Genomic DNA, 22,097 nt, shown 5'->3' on the forward strand with positions numbered 1-22,097 from the left:
AGCTTGTCTAACCCGCTTTGCGGCGGGCTCTGGTGAAAACCGGGTACCACTTAGACTCTGGTCCCAGGAAGTGGCTTGAGTCATCGGGGCAGATTTATCAAGCTGTCTGAAAGTCAGAATATTTCTAGTTGCCCATGGCAACCAATCACAGCTCCCCTTTAAAATATTCATGAGCACTGGTAAAATGAAAGCTGAGCTGTGATTGGTTGCCATGGGCAACTAGAAATATTCTGACATTCAGACTGCTTGATAAATCTGCCCCATCGTCTGCAGTGGTCCAGTGGATCCACAACCCACAAGCCTGACAGCTATGCTGCAATGAAGTATACCCAAGGATTTAGTACTGCAAGGCCTCCTTCCCCTTTTCCTCTCTGGGGGGATTCCAGTTTAATTCTGGGGTGCCCTTTTTTCCAAATTAGTCCCCTAAATATTGTATCAACTCTGTAGAAGTGCTTCCTAGGTATCCATACTGGGGAGTTATGGATAATATACAGGAACTGTGGCATTAAAACCATCTTGATTAAGTTACATCACCCCCCTTTCCCTAGAACTGATATAAAAATAAAGAAACAGTAAAAATCATAAACACATTGGATATCGCCGCATCCGAAAATGCCCGATCTATCAAAATATAATAACGGTTTTTCACTGCGTTTAACCCGGTAACGGAAAATAGTGCCCAAAGTCGCAAATGGCATTTTTTTGCCATTTTGAAAAACATAAAGAATTCAATAAAAAGTGATCAAAAGGTCGTACAATGCTAAAAATAAAAGCATTGAAAACGTCATCAAAAGTCACAAAAAATGACACCACCCACAGCTCTATACACCAAAGTATGAAAAAGTTATTAGCGCAAGAAGACAGCAAAATGAAGAATTTTTTTTATGTACAGGAGGGTTTAATTTTTGTAAATGTAAGAAAATATTATAAAACCTATACAAATTTGGTATCCACGTGATCATATTGACCCAATGAATGAAGTAGACCTGTCATTTAGGGCGCACAGTGAAAGACGTGAAATCCAAGCCCACACGAAAATGGCGCAAATGCGTTTTTTCACCATTTTCACTGTATGCTGAATTTTTTTCCCGCTTCCCAGTATATGGCATAGAAAATTAAATACCATCACTATGAAGTGCAATTTGTTACGCAGAAAACAAGCCCATACACAGCTCTTTACATGGAAAAATAAAAAAGTTATAGATTTTTGAATGTGGGGAGTGAAAAATAAAGACGCAAAAACCCGAAGCTACCCGATGACGTCACGGGGAGCGGCGATCCTCGGAAAGATGGCGGCGCATGGGTGCCGCCATCTGTTTGAAGCCGCTGGAAGCTTTGCCGGCGGCGATCAGCAAGAAAACACCCGCGATCGGTGCCGGCACCGATCGCGGGTGTTACCGGTAAAGCCCCTTCCACACTGGCGTTTTTCACGCGCGAGTTCTGCGCGTGCATTTGACGTGCAGAACTTGCATTGCACTCTGTCCCATTGTATTCAATGGGTCTTTCTTCATTAGCGTTGTTTTTCACGCGCGTGCTTGCGTTCGTTTTCATGCGCGTCAAAATCGCAGCATGCTCTACTTTTGCGAGTCACGTTTTTCACGCCCCATTCAAGTCTATGGAGATGCATCAAGAACGCATTGCACTCGCAATCATTGCAAGTGCAATGCGAGTGCAATGCGTTTTAAACGTAAGGGTTGCTAGGTGACATGAATAACAGTATTTCCCCTGCTCGAGAACGATCATTTAATTAAAAAAACACAATGAAGAACAGTGAAGAATAGAATAAAAACAGTGAACACAGTGAACACAGGATCATTTAAGAGAAAAACACAGTGCAGAACAATAGCATGTGAAGAACAATATATATGTGTGAAGAACACATTGCAGATGTATTTAAACATCTGCAATTTGTTCTTCACACACATATATATTGTTCTTCACATGCTATTTTGGGCGCACCGTTCCGCGCGTATCTCCCGACAAGTAAGCAGATGTGCCGAACATCTGTAATCTATTCTGCACTGTGTTCTGCACTGTGTTTTTCTCTTAAATGATCCTGTGTTCACTGTGTTCACTGTGTTCACTGTTTTTATTCTATTCTTCACTGTTCTTCACATCTGCTAACTTGTCGGGAGATAATATACACGGGGAACAGTGAAGAATAGATCGCAGATGTTTGCAACTTATCAGAAGACATTATTTTTCAATTAAATAACACATTTTAATCCCAAACCATGGTCCCTTTGAAAAATGCTCGAGTCTCCCATTGACTCGCGCGTGAAAAATGCGCCGAAAACGCAAAAAAACCGCTAACAACACGCGCGTGAAAAACGCAAAAACGCTAATTACTCCAAGGAAAAATGGAACAAAAACGCAGCCAAAAACGTCAGTTTTTCACGCATTGCACCCTGACGTGAAACGCAACGCTAGTGTGGAAGGGGCCTAAGCCTTTGCTGCAATATGCAGCAGAGACTTAGTGGCTATGGAGAGGGCTCGGCCCGCGAACCGGTTAAGGGGTTAAACAAGATGTTCCATGAAGATATTGCCCTAATTTTCGACATGTGATTAAGCAGAACAAACCTAAATGAAAACAAAATAATCAAAATCTAATCAGTTTCTCTCTGGCGAGTACTTTTTTTTTTTGCTAATACCCCATAGAGATGATTAATGACAACATTTGTAAATTAAGAGCTTCGCTTATTAGGGTAAAGGGACAAAGAGACCGTGAGACATGATTCCACAGAGCTATTTATTTGCAGCATAAAGACAGTAGGCATTGCAGGGGTCTAGACAGAAACTCTTTTTTGTGGCACTTTCTGTAAATTACACTCACAAATGTCAACACCGGCAGTGGATGTGAAAAATGAATATTGTTAAGGATTACCATCAGATTTCCCATCAGTTTTCATTGCTGAATTGAAGAGAACAGCTGTCAGTCGTGTTAGAGATGGGTATCCCCTTAAATGCTACAAATTATACTGAATTAATCAGGCTGGGACATTTACACCTCGCTTCCCGTCACTCCCAAAGTGATGTGCAGGATGGAATTTGGACACATTTTCACTGTTGGGGCTTGTTACACGCCTTTAGTATTCTGGCATAGTAAAGGTCTCTGACTGTGTTTGCTAGTGTAAGCTAAACAAATTTGTATATTTGAGACAGAGCAGATTTATAAATACATATTTTGTTGCCTCAGGTACAATTAATGCTGCAGTCATAGGAAAAAGTGATACGAAAATGTTTATAATCCTTATAGTAATGACATAAAGGTGAAACAGCCCAAAAGAATCATGGAGATTGCTAACAGAACAATGGGGCAAAGCTTTATTCTAATTGGGTTTCCTGGTGGTCCCATCCATCATTACCTCATGTTTTCTGCTTTGCTTCTCATCTTTGTCATCACCTTGGCGGGAAATATCTTAATCATTTTCATCATAACTACTGATCCCCTTCTCCATACACCAATGTACTTCTTTTTGGTCAACATGTCATTTTTGGAGACATGTGGAATTTCCTCTATAATCCCTAAACTTCTGTGCATCCTAATAGGAGGTAAGAAACTTATTTCTGCCTCTGAATGCCACCTACAAACCTTTATATACTTTTTCATTACTTCCTCTGTTTTTCTGATCCTGGCTGTTATGTCCTTTGATCGCTATGTGGCCATCTGTCACCCCCTCCGATATGTCACCATCATGAGACATATAATTTGTGTGTGCTTACTATGCCTGTGCATGGTTATAGCATGTATATGCCTTATGTACCCTATAATTATGATCTCAAAGCTACCATATTGCGGCTCTATAATTGATCACTTTTTTTGCCATATTGAAGCTGTTCTAAAGCTGATTTGTGTAGAAATCAGTTTTATAAAACTGTCGATACTAATCTCTTCTGTTTTCATTTTAGTCATCCCCTTAATATTAACAGTAATATCTTATATTTGTATTGTCTATAAAATCTTAATTATACCATCAGCTAAAGGCCGGCAGAAAACATTCTCTACCTGTGTTTCCCATCTCACCATGGTGTCCATAGTCTTTGGCAGCGCCATATTCATACAGATACGACCACCAAAGGACTACTCAATTGAAACTGACAAAGTGGTGAATCTTGTGAGTACCATCCTGGCTCCTTTACTGAATCCATTCATTTATACATTAAGAAATCAGCAGGTTAAAAAGTCAATTGAGAATTATACTGGATGGAGAAGATTATTTTCCTGATATAGATAATGGTGTTGTAACTGTAAAATAAAAATCATTATTCAGAATCTCCTATTTATTTTGTCCAAATACTTAAGTAAAAGTCATAATACTTCAAAAGTCATCATTTGAGGACTAGATTTCTTTAAGGGTTTTTAAAAATGACCCTCGGATTTATTGTAATTTAAAATAAGTAGATATTTTCTGAAAGTTCTGCGAGAAGTTTTTAGGGCTCTTATTTAAAGCGGCCCGCTCATCAGGCATTTCATATTAAGCTGGTGGTTTAGAAAATGATATTACGTTGCACCCTGGGGGGGCCAAGGGGTGGACCTTCACCTTGTGTAGAGAAGAATTTATGTAGTCTCGGAAGTACGGGGCTGCAGCGTAACCGCTATCCGTCAGTGTATAGCTGACAGAATAACAAATGGATGTGTGAAATTTGTGAGAATTACAGGTTATTGTATATGCGCTGTCCCTAAGACTGAAATGGATGACGATTAGGTGAAACATAGTTTGTATTTAAATCATTTTTTCGGACAACGCGTTTTGAGGATGGAACGTCCTCTTCATCAGGTGCAATATAAAAATGGACACTGGGAGCAGTAAAGTGGGATGACAGATTGAAAGTACATGACCTAGCTACACTGTGGGTAATGTAAACCTTGTGCAGATAGTAATGGAGAAAATCAGAAGGAATAAGAAAGCGGTGGTACTAGGTGATATCCGATATTAAGTTATTTGTGACACACAGGCAGAAGTAAAGATGTCATTCCCCTTCTCAGTCCCAGGACTGCAGTGAAGGGCCAAAATACAACCAAAATATTGATGGCTTCTCGATATGGTGACCTAAATTTATTAAGGCTTGTGATTTGTTTTGTTTAAAGGGGTATTCTGGGAATATGAACGTCTGACTCCCAGGGTCAACATCTACAAAGAGTTTGTATGTTTTCTCCGTGTTTGCATATGTTTCCTACGGGTCCTCCAGTTTCCTCCCACACTCCTGTCACGGGTGACCCCGCGATCCATGTATCAGAACGCGGGTGCACCTGTGTTCCTCCCTGTGGTGCAGCCCCGGCCCGTTCCTTCTCCATGTTGCGGATCGCGGGTACACCGTGCTCCCATACGTACGGCCCCGTCTCGGACCCGCAACTTACCTCTCCTGGTTCCTGGCTCCTGGCTCCATTCCGGTCCTGTGGCGGCGCTCCTGCTGCATGACTAGGCCATGCGTGTCCCCTCTCACTAGGGCACGCATGCACCGACTCTCGAGGAATTAAAGGGCCAGCATCCTCCAAATTGGTGTTGGCATTCCCGTCTCTGCTATGTAGCCTGGTGCTTGGGCTTGAGCATTTACAGATGCCTCCGTGTTCCTGTGGTGTTCCCGTGTTCCTGTGGTGTTCCCGTGTTCCTGTAATCCTGTAGCAGTCCTATAATCCTGTGGCGGTCCTGTTATCCTGTGGCGGTCCTGTTATCCTGTGGTGGTCCTGTAATCCTGTGGTGGTTCTGTAATTCTGTGGCAGTCCTGTGTTCCTTTGGCGGTCCGGAATCCCAGTGGTCTCCCTGAGATCCTGCCGTCCTGAGGTCCTGCTGTCCTGAGGTCCTGCCTATCCAAGGTCCTGCCTATCCAAGGTTCTGCCATCTGAGGTCCTGCCTTCCCGTGGTCCCTGTGTCTCTACCTTGGCTGCCACCGCGGGCCTAGTTGCACTTGTGGAGTGACCTGGTGGCTGGCGAAGACTCCTCTCCCGAGTTGCGGCTAGTATCGTTATCCCCCGCGATGGTCCAGGGAGTCCACAGACTCTTGTCCCAAAGAGACTCTCCCACACCCCAGTTCGTGACAACTCCAAAACATACTGGTAGGCTGATTAGATTGTGAGCCCCATTGGGGACAGAGACCAATTTGGCAAGCTCTGTAGAGCGCTGCGTAATCTATGTGCTCTATATAAAGGAATTATTATTATTATTGACACAAAAACCCATGATGCTATAGATAAATGATTATAACAAAACTCAATATCATTCGTCACAAAATGGAGCTTAAATAGTTTCATTTTATGATTCACAAAATTTTATGGCCACTCTAAAGTATGCAGAATTATCTCTAAGATGACCGACACTGGAAACTATAAGTCTCATTATCCTATAGTTCTCCGTAACTCCTCCTACCTCTTATGCTCTGCTCACAGTGATGATCTAGCAGACTTTCTTGCTCTGTTACCATGCTTGAGAATGGCTGCATAGAGTCAGCCGAAACGAAGCTCTTACCACTGGTGGAATAAACATTCACTATTTATCTTGGAGTGCTGCTTCCTTCCTTGGACTCTGTTACCATAGTAATGATGTGTAACTGCCTTTACTGTACATGGCATCACTGAGACGATGTCTCACCACAGCACTAGCCATACTGGATGCACTGCAACCAACCGATTACAGCCAAACGTAGTGGTGATCACATGACATGCTCCGGACATGTGATGTTGACATGTGTCCAGTGACCATCTTCTGTTCTGTGTCTGCTCCGCATGGAGGAAATGAATGCCTGATTAAAGGGCCAGTAGCATTTTAATTCTTCATTACATTGTATGACCACTGTGTGGCACCTGGTCTTCACCAGAGCCCTCCGCAAAGCAGGTTGGACATGTTGCGGCAGGGTACCGCCAGGTCTTCCGCTAGTGCGACTAGCCCGCTGTGGAAGCTGAGGTCGAGGTACCTTAGCAGGAGACTCCTGATCAGGTCCAGGCACAAGGTCAGGGCAGAATGCAGAGTTGCAATGTTAAGTCCAATCCAGGGTCAGCAACAGATGTCCGGGCAGAGGGGAACAGGGACATGGGAACTCAGGAGCAGGAACACACAGGAGCAGGAACAAAGGATGAATAGGAACACACTGTAATGCTGGAGACACAGGAACGCAGGAGACACAGAATTTCCATCCTGCGGAGAAGAATATCAAGGCTGTTTCCCATGCCTCTGATATAATTGGAAAAGAGCCAGTTCTTCGGCATATTATCTCTCATGAACAACTGGTTGTTGCCGCTCTGGTGGATCTCCAGCAGAGATGTATGTCTGACCTGCACTGCACTGTGGAAGAAGATTCTGTCTTGAGGACATTATTCATGTTTGGCTGGGCACCCTAGGGTGCAACGCTCTGTGGCCATGATCTCCCACTACTACTAGTGGCCTGACCTGGGCGAAGATGTCCAGGATTTCGTGGAATCTTGCACCTCCTGTGCCCGCAATAAGCCTTCTCGCCTCAAACCGGCTGGACTGTTGCCTCTGTTGCCGACACCCAGTCGCCCGTGGTCTCACGTGGCTATGGACTTTGTCACTGATCTTCCTCGTTCCTCTGGCAATACCATCATCTGGGTGTTGACTGACCGGTTTTTTAAGTTGTCCCATTTTGATTCTCTTCCAGGTCTTCCGTCTGCTCCACGTCTTGCCAGTTTTTTCTTCCAACATATCTTCTGGCTGCATGGACTTAAGCAAAACACCGTGTCCGACTGAGGGGTCAGTTTGTGTCCAAGTTCCAGCATTCCTTGTGTAACCATCTGCAAGTAAATCTGGACTTTTCTATTGCCTACCACCCTCAGTCGAATATCCCTCGTCCTCCTCTTCCTCTGTCTACTCCCTCGGAGATTCCTGCAGTAGAGGAACTGGTACAGGATCTCAAATCGATTTGGGAACAGACCCGTCAGTCTTTTCTCCGAGCCACAGACCGCACCAAGACCCAGGCTGATAAAAAGCGTAGAACCCCTCCTGACTTCTCAGCGGGCAACAAGGTGTGGTTGTCTTCAAGATATGCCCAGCTGAAGATACCTAGTTACAAGCTTGGTCTATGCTTCCTTGGTCCCTTTGAAGTGATAAAACACATCAATCCGGTGGCTTACAAGCTCCGCCTCCCTCCTACGATGCACATCCTGAACTCCTTCCATTTCTCCTCCCTGAAGCCTGTCCTCTTCTTTAACTTCTCCTCCTCCTGCTCCAGAGGCTGACTCCACTGACATCTACGAGGTTAAGGAAGTACTAGACATGAAGGCCGTGAGAGGTAAGCGGTTTTTCCTTGTTGACTGGAAGGGGTTCGAGCCTGAGGAGAGATCCTGGCAGCCAGAGCAGAATATTCTGGACGGTAGTCCCCTCTAAGGATTTCTTCGGGCCAAAAGGAGGTGGGGGGCTACAGTCACAGGTGTCCCTGCAATCCACATCTCGGATCCCAGGCACACCCATGCCCATCTCCGTGGGCCTGGGATCCGAGATGTGGATTGCAGGGACACCCTCCCTGGCCCTTACTTACCTCTCCAGGTTTCTGCTTCAGCCCTGGCCGGTTGACACACGTGTCTCCGCTCCCTAGGGCGCGAGCGTGAGCCAGCTCTAGAGATTTATAGGGCCAGCGCACCACTTCTGGGTTTTCTATTTAAACCGCCCGCTACCATCTACCCCCGCCGGATGTTTGAGCTACATGCCACCTGCTCTGACAATCTGCTTGTTCCTGACTCCGAGACTGCCTGCTGAATTGGTACTTCGATCTTGGTTGCCACCACGGACAAGTCGCACATGTGGAACGACCAGGTGGCACCAAGCCACAGCAAGACCATCCTGCTTTGCAGCGGGATCTGGTGAAGACCGGGTGCCACTTAGATTCCGGTCCCAGGTGTCGGCTTGTGTCAACGTCCACGGTGGTCCAGGGGGCTCACTAACCCTGAGCCCTGACAATGACAATCGACAATTTGGAAGAGATGTTTCTTTAATCTAATCTTGGCACTGTTCTCAAGAGAGACTGAGACAAAGGACTAAGACTTGGAAAAAGACCCAGAGGATTGAGACCCAGAGCACCAGACAGAGCCTTTATTTTTATACTTGGTCTGTCTAGACGCTTTGAGGTGCCAACCAATGAGAAGCCTGCTAAGGCTCGGGAAGGTTATGTCCCCTTAAGGAATATGCACATTTAAGATCACCAAATTCACCCCACACTTTCCAAAATACACTTATATAATCATCATCTACCATTGTCTGCTGGCTTCTGTGTCAGTAAGCAACTGATCACAACTCAGCCTCTAGCAACCAATCAGAGCTCAGTTTGTATTTTGCCACAGGTCAGTAATATAAGCTCTGAGTTTTGATTGGTTTCTATAGGCAATGTGTATAAGACAGCTTATATTTCAGGTAATATGTGAAGAGGGAGAGAGAGAGACAGATACATAGATATGGATATGGACTAGGTGCTAGAAAGCATAAGTGAACACAAAGTGCAAGACACTCAAGTGCAGGGTTACAATAGCAGTATTATTTATGAAAGGTAGAGCCCTCATCTTTAGATGTAGAGCCTATAGCGTATAGGTGAAGAGCAGCATACAGTGGATGGAGGACCATGGGGTATGTGTCCATAGATTAAACCCGTTGCGTAGGAAGTAATCTCTTTTTCGTTCTAGGAAATACATCAGCACCACATGAGAGGCAATGTGCACTATGATAGGATGATTTACCTGTCTATCCTTGTAGATACTGTAGTTAAGTCTGTTTAGTCACCTGAGTAATGTTAGGATCAGTGGATCCTCTGGACCACCGCGGGAGATGTAACTAGCCAACACCCGGAACCGGAGCCTAGCGGCACCTGGTATTCACCAGAGCCCGCCGCAAAGCGGGTTGGACTTGCTGCGGCAGGATACCACTAGGTCGTTCCCAGGTGTGACTAGCCCACGGTGGCAGCCGAGGTCGAGGTACCTTAGCGGATGACAACTCGTAGTCGGGTCCAGGCACAGGGTCAGGGCAGGCGGCAGAGATGCAACGTCAGGTCCAAGTCCGGGGTCAGCAACGGGAGGTCCAGGCAGGTGGGAACGGGAACACAGGCACACGGAACACAGCAACACGGAGGAACTCAGGAAACACAGGACTCAGGAGCGGGTACACACAGGAATACACAGGAACGCAGGGAAACACAGGAACGCAGGAATACTCGCTTGGAAGCTTTCTCTAAGGCTATGAGGCACAAAGATCCGGCAAGGAACACAGGAAGAGGCAGATTCTTAAAGGTGAGGTGTTCAGCCAGTGCACCAATCAGCGGTGCGCTGGCCCTTTAAATTTTCGGCCGGAGCCGCGCGCGCGCCCTAGGAGGCGGGGACGCGCGTGCACGGCAGTCCGAGGGAGAGCAGGAGCCGGGAGAGGTAAGAGACACCGGGCAGCAGCGGGGGCACGTGAAGGAGCACGGATGCGCCCGCGATCCGTGACAGGGATCGCGGGAGCACCCGTGACAGTACCCCCCCCCTTCGGCCTCCCTCTCTTCTTGGGCCTGAGAAAACGTTGGAGCAGGCTCTTGTCCAGGATGTTATCCTCTGGCTCCCAGGATCTCTCCTCAGGACCAAATCCTTTCCAGTCTACCAGAAACAACCGTCTACCTCTCACAGTCTTAGTATCCAGGATCTCTTTCACCTCGAAGACATCGGTGGAATCAGCTTGTGGTACCGGAGGAGGAGTAATTTGTCGGTTGAAGCGGTTGAAGATGACTGGCTTAAGGAGAGAGACATGGAAAGAATTAGGAATGCGCATGCTGGGAGGCAGACGCAACTTATAAGCCACCGGGTTGATGCGGCTGAGAATTTCGAATGGACCCAAGAACCGAGGTCCCAATTTATAGCTCGGGATCTTCAGCCGAACATACTTGGCGGACAGCCAAACCTTGTCACCAGGAGCTAAAACAGGGAATGGTCGGCGTCTTTTGTCTGCTTGACGCTTGGTCTGGGCTGTAGCTCGGAGCAATGAGGTGTGGACTTGCTCCCAGATGGCTTTCAGATCACGTACCAGGTCCTCCACAGCAGGAACATCTGCAGATGTAGGTAACGGAAGAGGAGGCCGAGGATGCAGTCCATAGTTAATAAAAAAGGGAGCAGAACCGGCAGAAGTGGAGTCCAGGGAATTGTAAGAGAACTCCGCCCATGGTAGAAGAGATGCCCAGTCGTCCTGACGGGCAGAGACGAAATGGCGGAGATAGCAACCTAAAGTCTGATTCACCCTCTCCACTTGGCCGTTAGTCTGTGGGTGATAGGCAGAAGAGAAGTCCAAGTTCACCTGCAACTGGTTGCACAAAGATCTCCAGAATTTGGACACAAACTGAACTCCTCGATCCGAGACGATGTGCTGAGGGAGACCATGAAGCCGGAAAATATGCTGGAAGAAGAGGCTGGCGAGACGTGGAGCAGAAGGCAAACCTGGTAGAGGGACAAAGTGAGACATCTTCGAAAAGCGGTCAGTCACCACCCAGATAACGGTGTTGCCAGAACATGGCGGTAAATCCGTAACAAAGTCCATAGCCACATGAGACCATGGGCTGGTAGGCACGGGTAACGGCAACAGAAGACCAGCAGGCTTGAGTCGTGAAGGCTTGTTGCGGGCACAAGAGGCACAGGAACCCACAAAATCCCGGACGTCCTTGACCAAATCAGGCCACCAGTAGAATCGGGAAATTAAGGCCACAGAGCGCTGCACCCCAGGGTGCCCAGCCACACGAGAAGAATGTCCCCAGGTCAGAATCCTCTTTCGGAGACCAGGTCGCACATAAGTCTTGCCGGGAGGCAGCTGCCGGAGGTCCACCGGCGCGGCAAGTACAAGTCTCTCTGGAGGAACAACATGCCTCGGAGCAGAGTCCTCCCCCATAACATCAGAAGCACGGGACAAGGCGTCAGCCTTGATGTTTTTCTCTGCAGGGCGAAAATGGATTCGGAAGTCAAAGCGAGAAAAGAAGAGGGACCACCGGGCTTGACGTGGATTCAAACGCTGAGCCGTCTGAAGGTACTGAAGGTTTTTGTGGTCCGTGAAAATGCTGACTGGAAATCGGGCTCCCTCCAGCAGATGACGCCACTCTTCCAAAGCCAGCTTGATGGCTAGAAGCTCCCGATCTCCAATGGAATAATTTCTCTCCGCGGAGGAGAAGGTTTTGGAGAAGAAACCACAAGTGAGCGTTCGTCCCCTGGGACCCTTCTGGGTAAGGACTGCCCCAGCACCCACGGAGGAGGCATCAACCTCCACCAGGAACGGCTTTTCAGTATCCGGTCGGGTAAGGACTGAAGCGGAGGAAAAAGCAGTTTTTAATTTCGTGAAGGCTTCTTCTGCTGCTGGTGGCCAGACACGGGGATTAGCACCCTTTTTCGTAAGCGCCACCATCGGCGCGACCAAAGATGAGAAGTGTGGGATAAATTGCCTATAATAATTAGCAAAGCCCAGAAATCTTTGTATAGCTCGCAGTCCCACTGGGCGTGGCCACTGAAGGACCGCAGATAACTTGGCAGGATCCATCTGCAAACCCCTATCAGAAATTATGTAGCCGAGGAATGGAAGGCTCCTCTGATGAAAGTGGCACTTCTCCAGCTTGGCATAGAGGTGGTTTGTCCTGAGGCGGCTGAGAACCTCCCGTACATGAGACTGGTGGGACTCCAGATTGGCAGAATACACAAGGATGTCGTCCAGGTACACCACAACACAACTGTACAATAAGTCCCGAAAAATATCATTTACAAACTACTGGAAAATGGCTGGCGCATTACAAAGTCCGAAGGGCATAACTAGATATTCAAAATGCCCATCACGGGTGTTAAAGGCGGTCTTCCACTCGTCACCCTTCCTGATGCGGATGAGGTTGTAGGCCCCTCGAAGATCCAATTTGGAAAAAATTCTTGCACCCCGCAGACGATCAAATAGCTCCGTGATAAGCGGCAGAGGATAGCGGTTCTTAACGGTGACCTTGTTAAGACCGCGATAGTCTATACAGGGGCGGAGAGAGCCATCCTTTTTAGTGACAAAAAAGAAACCAGCGCCAGCTGGCGAGGAGGATTTGCGGATGAAACCTCTTTGCAGATTTTCCTTAACATATTCCGACATAGCGGCAGTCTCAGGAACCGAGAGCGGATACACCCGACCCCGTGGTGGAGAAGATCCAGGCAGCAGATCAATGGGGCAATCATAGGGACGATGTGGAGGAAGGATCTCGGCTTGTTTTTTAGAAAATACGTCTGCAAAGTCCCGGTACGGAGCTGGAAGTCCCTCCAGAGGCTTGGGAGACAAGGTAGCAGTCCTGACAGGAAGCGGCTGTGGAACCGTCATGCAGCGTGAGGGGCAATCCGGACCCCAACGGAGAATCTCCCCAGAAGACCAGTCCAGAACAGGGGCATGATGCTGCAACCAGGGGAGACCCAGCAGGAGAGTGGAAGTGCACTGTGGCAGCACAAAAAAGGAGATTCTCTCTTTATGCAATGCACCAACTTGAAGGAGCAGGGGTTCAGTACGAAACCAGATAGGCACGGAGAGAATCTGGCCACTGACTGAGGCAATGGACAAGGGCTTCTCAAGACGAACCACCGGGAAGTGATGCAGGGCGACCAGTGCAGCATCTACAAAGTTCGCTGTGGAGCCCGAATCCAGGAAGGCGGAAACCTGGACCGGAGTACCGGTGCCAATGCTGAGGAGTACAGGGAGAATCAAGCGTGGAGAAGCTTTATTCACACCTAGGGACGCTTCTCCGGAGAAGCCTAGGTCAAAGATCCTAGCACAAAGATCCGGCAAGGAACACAGGAAGAGGCAGATTCTTAAAGGTGAGGTGTTCAGCCAGTGCACCAATTAGCGGTGCGCTGGCCCTTTAAATTTTCGGCCGGAGCCGCGCGCGCGCCCTAGGAGGCGGGGACGCGCGCGCACGGCAGTCCGAGGGAGAGCAGGAGCCGGGAGAGGTAAGAGACACCGGGCAGCAGCGGGGGCACGTGAAGGAGCACCCGTGACAAGTAATACTATTAAAATCTTTATCATGGCCTATATAACCATGTCAAAACACTCATAAGATTTTTATAGTATTACGATAACCTCAATTAAAGAGATTTTAATGGATATCCGGGATCATGCTGCAGCCCTAAATAAAAAAGAGTCATATTGGATCTATAAATTAAAATCTTTAACACCGGAAGGTCTAAACGAAGCAATTGAATCAATCGAAAATTGAGCTAATTACCATGATTGTTACAATGCAGTCACATACATATTTCTACATATTCAAGACATATACATATTCAAGACACTATTTGCAAAAGTAAAAACTTCTACATGAATAACTAGGTACAATTTATTTATAATAAAGATAAAACAGTACAGTTTGGAGGTTTATCAATAGGAGCTGCAACCATAAACTGGATGGTCATGATGTGTGGATATGGGATGGACCCTCACTTTATTTTAAAAACAACTTAGACAAGAGATAAAAACGTGTCTGCAAAAAATACACAACCACATAACTTAATGGGTCGAAATGGCCACAGCTTTATTTAAATCACTGGAATAAAACAAACAGAGGGGGAGTCAGGTGACATGCTAGGGGTGGTGTTCACCAATACCCCAATCCACAGCTGCCTGACATACAGAACCCGACCAGACAGCAATAAGGGGGGGGGGGGGGTGCACATCCTGGCTTGCCATTCTAGCAGAGCCAGTACACTTTAAGGGTAGATAAGTAGAAATAAGAAGGCGGCACTCACCAGGTAAATCTTCTTTTATTGAACACCCATGGGCAGGGAGGTATGACAAGGCATCACTCACGGCGACGGGCCGTTTTGCGCAGTCCTGCGCTTCCTCTAGCCGTGTGAGGGACGCCAGCAGCTGTAACAAATTAAATACCTAGCCGCCAACGTCATGTGTTACACTGTGTCATGTGACTGGGGGGGGGGGTGCGTGTATGATGTCGCGAGTCCAGCTGGGGTGATAGGATACACCTCCAGAAAGCTTGGGCATAGCGAGCACTTTAAGGGTACCATTGACCCTAGTGAAGATCATCCCTTGTGTGCTTTACCACCGTGCCCGCCCCTGGCTGCTTTTACCATTAGCAGACACTTGAGGCTGCCACTTCCAAAACTCAGCCTGTTCACCACCATGAGGTTTTACATCCTCTGTAAGTTAAATTAGCCCACCAATAACTTGCCTGCACCTTCCACCTGACTCCTCCACTCTGACTTCTCCACTGTAAAATAAAAGCTGCGACAGATAAGAAAAATTAAATATGGGCAACCTCCAATTTACAGAGTCATCCCACAGCTCTCAGGAGAGGAAAACCCCCTGTGGAGGAAACCTCAAGGGAACCATGGCTGAAGAATTGCACTTCCCCTGGGCTTAGAAGGAAAGCCCAACTTCATCTCATCAACAGTCATTTAAAAATTCAAAGTCCAACAAATTACAGAATAGTGAGAAAACAGGGCGGGGGCTTGTTTCTTTCTGTTCTTCTAGGGAGAGAAAGAGAAAGAGAGAAATGGGACATGGAAGTGGCATCCACTCCTGAGCCCCTCCCTTCTCACATTACTACTGAACCTATCGGGAGATACGCACGCACACCTGCAATGTGAAGAATAGAATTAAAACATTAAAAACAGTGAATACAGGACCATTTAAGTGCAGAACACATTGAAAGAACACTATTCTTCACATTCCAGATGTTCGTGCACATCTCCTAACTTAGCGGGAGACACGTGCGAACACCTGCAAAGTGAAGAATAGTGTTATTTCAATGTGTTCTTACAAGTAAAATATCTGCAAACATCTGAAAATTTTTTTTTTGCACTGTTCTTTTACTGTTCAGTTTTATTAAAAAAATGCTCGGGTCTCCCATTGACTTCAATGGGGCTCGTTATTCGAGACGAGCACTCGAGCATCTGGAAAAGTTCGTCTCGAATAACGAGCACCCGAGCATTTTAGTGTTCGCTCATCTCTAGTCAATAACAAATATATTCATACCTGGGATCAAGAACAGGTCTGGTCCTACATTGATTACTACTGGAAGTAACTACTTTTGAACCTTTTCGGCTTTCGTAGAGCCTCAGAACTAGATACCCTCGGAGCTGAAAAAATTCCTGTCACGGGTGGTCCCGCGACCCACATCGTGGGTCGCGGGCTCACCCATACCGCCCTGCCCCCGCCAGCGTGCCGCCAGCGCATCTCACCCGTCCCGGCTCCTGGCTCGCTCCCCTCCACTGTGCGCCCGCGTCCCCGACTGCTAGGGCGTGCGCGGCACCTTCTCCAAATTTAAAGGGCCAGCGTGCCATTAATTGGCGCTGGCCATATTGCCCAATTCTTCATAAGCCTGCCTCTTCCTGTTACCCTTGCCGAATCTTTGTGCCTCATAGCCTTAGAGAAAGCTTCCAAGCGATTATTCCTGCGTTCCCGAGTATTCCTGTGTGTTCTTGCTCCTGTGTCCTGTGTTACCCGAGTTCCTCCGTGTTGCTGTGTTCCGTGTGCCTGTGTTCCCGTTCCCACCTGCCTGGACCACCTGTTGCTGACCCCGGACTTGGACCTGACGTTGTATCTCTGCCGCCTGCCCTGACCCTGTGCCTGGACCTGTCTACGAGATTGTCATCCGCTAAGGTACCTCGACCTCAGCTGCCACCGTGGGCTAGTCACACCTGGGAACGACCTAGTGGTATCCTGCAGCAAGTCCAACCCTCTTTGCGGCGGGCTCTGGTGAATACCAGGTGCCGCTAGGCTCCGGTTCCGGGTGTTGTCTAGTTACATCTCCCGCGGTGGTCCAGAGGATCCACTGATCCTAACAGTAAGATCCGGTCATGGATCCCGCCGAGGCTCCTTCTCCCAGTCAGCCTGATCTCGCCACCATCGTGATCCACCAGTCCCGGCAGATTGCTGCACAACGGAATCAACTGGAGCAAGTCACCGCCATGCTGCAACAGCTGCTAGCTACCCAGCATCAGCAACAGTCTCCTGAGGTGGCCGCTGCGACTCCTGCTACCCCGGCTTATCTTCCTGCTGCTGAATCCAGGCTACGTCTCTCTTTGCCCGGCAAGTATGACGGGGATCCCAAGATGTGCAGGGGCTTCATCACCCAGTGCTCCCTGCACATAGAACTTATGCCGTCGCAATTTTCCACAGAGCGGTCCAAGGTGGCATTTGTCCTCAGCCTCCTTTCCGGGAAGGCCCTGGCCTGGGCTACTCCTCTTTGGGACAGGGATGACCCGGTTGTCGCTACCTTCTCGGAATTTCTGGCAGAGTTCCAGTCAGTCTTCGAGGAACCGGCCCGAGCTTCCTCTGCGGAGTCTGCATTATTGAACCTGCGCCAGGGTAACTCATCTGTGGGAGAGTACGCAGTTCAGTTCCGCACCCTGGCTTCTGAACTTGCCTGGAACGATGCGGCCCTCATTGCTACTTTCAAGAAAGGACTTTCTGCGCAGGTCAAGGACGCGCTGGCAGCACGGGACCTGCCGTCAACTCTGAGTGGTCTAATCACCCTGGTCACTCGAATTGATGTGCGGTTTAAGGAGCACGCTGAGGAACTACGCTCCGAGTACCCCCAAGGCCGTATTAGACGTCTTCCTCGCCTGGCACCTGTATTCCAAAAGCCGCTTCAGCCCCCGGCTGAATCTTCTGCTGATGAACCTATGCAGGTGGACCGAGTCCGGCTTTCTCTACAAGAGCGTTCCAGGCGACGTCAGGAGAACCTGTGCATGTATTGTGCCAGCCCAGGGCACTTCGTCGGGGCTTGTCCTGTCCGCCCCCAACGTCCGGGAAACGCCAGCACCTAGGCTTCTCAGGAGAAGCGTCCCTAGGTGTGAATAGAGCTTCTCCACGCTTGACTCTCCCCGTACTCCTCAGCGTTGGCACTGGCACCCAGTTCCAAGTTTCCGCCTTCCTGGATTCGGGCTTTATGGATGCTGCCCTGGTCCCCCAGCATCACTTCCCGGTGGTTCGTCTCAGGAAGCCCTTGTCCATTGCCTCGGTCAGTGGCCAAATTCTCTCCGTGCCCATCCGGTTTCGCACAGAACCCCTGCTCCTGCAAGTTGGAGCATTACATAGAGAAAGACTGTCCTTTTTTGTGCTGCCCCAGTGCAACTCCATTCTCCTGCTGGGCCTCCCCTGGTTGCAATATCATGCCCCTGTTCTGGACTGGTCTTCTGGGGAGATTCTCCGCTGGGGTCCGGATTGTTCATCACACTGTATGAAGGTTCTACATCCGCTCCCTGTTGGGACTTCTACCTTGTCTCCTAAGCCTTTGGGGGGGCTTCCCGCTCCGTACCAGGACTTCGCGGATGTGTTCTCCAAGAAACAAGCTGAGACCCTTCCTCCACATCATCCCTACGATTGCCCCATCGACCTGCTGCCTGGATCTTCTCCTCCTCGGGGTCGGGTGTACCCGCTCTCGGTACCTGAAACAGCCGCCATGTCTGAGTATGTCCAGGAGAATCTGCAAAGAGGCTTCATTCGAAAAATCCACCTCTCCGGCAGGCGCCGGCTTCTTTTTTGTCACCAAGAAAGATGGCTCTCTCAGCCCCTGTATTGACTATCGCGGTCTTAACAAAGTCACCGTTAACAATCGCTATCCTCTGCCGCTGATCACGGAGCTGTTTGATCGCCTACGGGGTGCGAGAGTTTTTACCAAGCTGGATCTTCGTGGGGCCTACAATCTTATCCGCATCCGGAGGGGCGATGAGTGGAAGACCGCCTTTAACACCCGTGATGGGCATTTTGAATATTTAGTTATGCCTTTCGGACTCTGTAATGCGCCAGCCGTTTTCCAAGAGTTTGTCAACGATATCTTCAGGGACTTATTGTACCGCTGTGTTGTGGTTTACCTGGATGACATCCTTGTGTATTCTGCTGACCTCGAGTCCCACCATTCCCATGTACGGCAAGTGCTCAGCCGCCTCGGGCCAACCATCTCTACGCCAAACTGGAGAAGTGCCTGTTTCATCAAAAAAGCCTTCCATTCCTCGGCTACATTATTTCCGATAAAGGCTTGCAAATGGATCCTGACAAGTTATCTGCGGTTCTTCAGTGGCCACGCCCAGTGGGACTCCCGCTTCTGGCGAGCCCTGTGTAATCAACTACAGATAAAACTGGACTTCTCTTCTGCGTACCATCCTCAGTCTAATGGACAGGTTGAAAGAGTTAACCAGACTTTGGGCTGTTACCTGCGTCACTTTGTCTCTGCCCGTCAGGATAACTGGTCCACTTTGCTACCTTGGGCAGAGTTCTCATATAACTCCCTGGATTCGGAGTCTGCTGGTGCATCACCCTTCTTTGTTCTATATGGAAGACATCCACGTCCACCCCTACCTCTCTCCGTGTCTGCTGATGTTCCTGCTGTGGAAGAGTTGGTAACGGACCTTAAAGCTATTTGGGAACAGACTTGTCAGTCCCTGCTTCAGGCCTCTGCCCGCACCAAGACTCAGGCCGATAAAAAACGCAGGTCTCCCCCCATCTTCTCTCCAGGGGATAAAGTGTGGCTGTCTTCAAAATATGTCCGGTTGAAGATTCCCAGCTACAAGCTTGGCCCTCGCTATCTGGGTCCATTTGAGGTGCTGAAGCGTATTAACCCTGTGGCCTATAAGCTGCGCCTTCCTCCCACCATGCGCATCCCGAACTCCTTTCATGTCTCCCTGCTCAAGCCTGTCATCTTGAATCGCTTCTCCCAGCAAGATCCTCCTCCTACTCCAGTGGCAGACTCTACCAACACCTATGAGATAAAAGAGATCTTGGACATGAAGACGGTGAGGGGGAATCCGTTCTTCTTGGTTGACTGGAGGGGGTTCGGGCCTGAAGAAAGGTCGTGGGAGCCAGAGGACAACATATTGGATCGTAGTCTTCTGCAGAGGTTCCTCCAGCCTAGGAGGAGGGGGAGGCCGAAGCGGGGGGGGGGTACTGTCACGGGTGGTCCCGCGACCCACATCGCAGGTCGCGGGCTCACCCGTGCCGCCCTGCCCCCGCCAGCGCATCTCACCCGTCCCGGCTCCTGGCTCGCTCCCCTCCGCTGTGCTCGCGCGTCACCGACTGCTAGGGCGCGTGCGCGGCACCTTCTCCAAATTTAAAGGGCCAGCGCGCCATTAATTGGCGCTGGCCATATTGCCCAATTCTTCATAAGCCTGCCTCTTCCTGTTACCCTTGCCGGATCTTTGTGCCTCATAGCCTTAGAGAAAGCTTCCAAGCGATTATTCCTGCGTTCCTGTGTATTCCTGCGTTCCTGTGTATTCCTGCGTTCCCGTGTATTCCTGTGTGTTCCCGCTCCTGTGTCCTGTGTTACCCGAGTTCCTCCGTGTTGCTGTGTTCCGTGTGCCTGTGTTCCCGTTCCCACCTGCCTGGACCTCCTGTTGCTGAACCCGGACTTGGACCTGACGTTGCATCTCTGCCGCCTGCCCTGACCCTGTGCCTGGACCTGTCTACGAGATTGTCATCCGCTAAGGTACCTCGACCTCGGCTGCCACCGTGGGCTAGTCACACCTGGGAACAACCTAGTGGTATCCTGCCGCAGCAAGTCCAACCCTCTTTGCGGCGGGCTCTGGTGAATATCAGGTGCCGCTAGGCTCCGGTTCCGGGTGTTGGCTAGTTACATCTCCCGCGGTGGTCCAGAGGATCCACTGATCCTAACAATTCCACTTTGGAATAGCATCTCAATGAAGGCCAAAACTCTAAAGGTAGAGAAAGTCTATAGTCCATAGTAATGTGTCTTGCCTCTAGTACCAAGATCTGTAACAATATCACCATAATTGGTTAGAGTCTCTAAAACAATAGCAAACCCCTTCCAGGCTTATTATGTAGAAATTAGAGATGAGCGAACATACTCGTCCGAGCTTGATGCTCGTTCGAGCATTAGCGTACTCGAAACTGCTCGTTGCTCGGACGAGTATTTCGCCAGCTCGAGGAAATGGCATCTCCCGCCGTTTTGCTTTTTGGCGGCCAGAAACAGAGCCAATCACAAGCCAGGAGACTCTGCACTCCACCCAGCATGACGTGGTACCCTTACACATCGATAGCAGTGGTTGGCTGGCCAGATCAGGTGACCCTGGAATAGACTAGCCCCTGCCCGCGCTGCTCGGATCATTCTCTGTCTGGATGCCGCTAGGGAGAGAGCTGCTGCTGGTCAGGGAAAGTGTTAGGCTGTTCTATTAGAATAGTGTTAGGCAGGAGTGATTCTACAAGAACCCAACAGCCCTTCTTAGGGCTACAATAACGTTTTATTTTACTTTTTTTTTGTTTGCTTGTGGCTGGGCTTGCTGGCATTAGTAGTGTAGCTAGTACCATATTGTGAGGAATTTGCAGGGAGACTTGCTACCGTTGTGTTTAGCTCTTAGTGACACACATATCCACCTCAAACACTGAAGTGGGGCAATTTATTAGGGGTTTTATTAGAATTAGGCAGAGTCTGCTGATTTATTTTTTTTTACCTTTATTTCTTTTTATAGCTCAAAGTCATATTTCAAAGCAGTGTGCTTTCACTGTCGGCTAGAAAATAGCCATAGGAGAACCCCAACGGCTTACTTAGGCCTACAATAGCGTTATATTTTCCTTTCTTTTGTTTGCTTGTGGCTGGGCTTGCTGGCATTAGTAGTGCAGCTAGTACCATATTGTGAGGAATTTGCAGGGAGACTTGCTACCGTTGTGTGAAGCTCTTATTGACACGCATATCCACCTCAAACACCGAAGTGGGACAATTTATTAGGGGTTTGATTAGAATTAGGCAGAGTCTGCTGATTTATTTTTTTTTAGCTGTATTTCATTTTATAGCTCAAACTCATCTTGCAAAGCAGTGTGCTCTCATTGTAGGCTACAAAATAGCCATAGGAGAACCCCAACGGCTTACTTAGGCCTACAATAGCGTTATATTTTCCTTTCTTTTGTTTGCTTGTGGCTGGGCTTGCTGGCATTAGTAGTGCAGCTAGTACCATATTGTGAGGAATTTGCTGGGAGACTTGCGACCGTTGTGTTTAGCTCTTAGTGAAACGCATATCCACCTCAAACACCGAAGTGGGACAATTTATTAGGGGTTTGATTAGAATTAGGCAGAGTCTGCTGATTTTTTTTTTTTTACCTTTATTTCTTTTTATAGCTCAAAGTCATATTGCAAAGCAGTGTGCTTTCACTGTAGGCTAGAAAATAGCCATAGGA

Source organism: Engystomops pustulosus, chromosome 1 (genome assembly GCF_040894005.1).
Source record: "Engystomops pustulosus chromosome 1, aEngPut4.maternal, whole genome shotgun sequence".
NCBI lineage: Eukaryota > Metazoa > Chordata > Amphibia > Anura > Leptodactylidae > Engystomops > Engystomops pustulosus.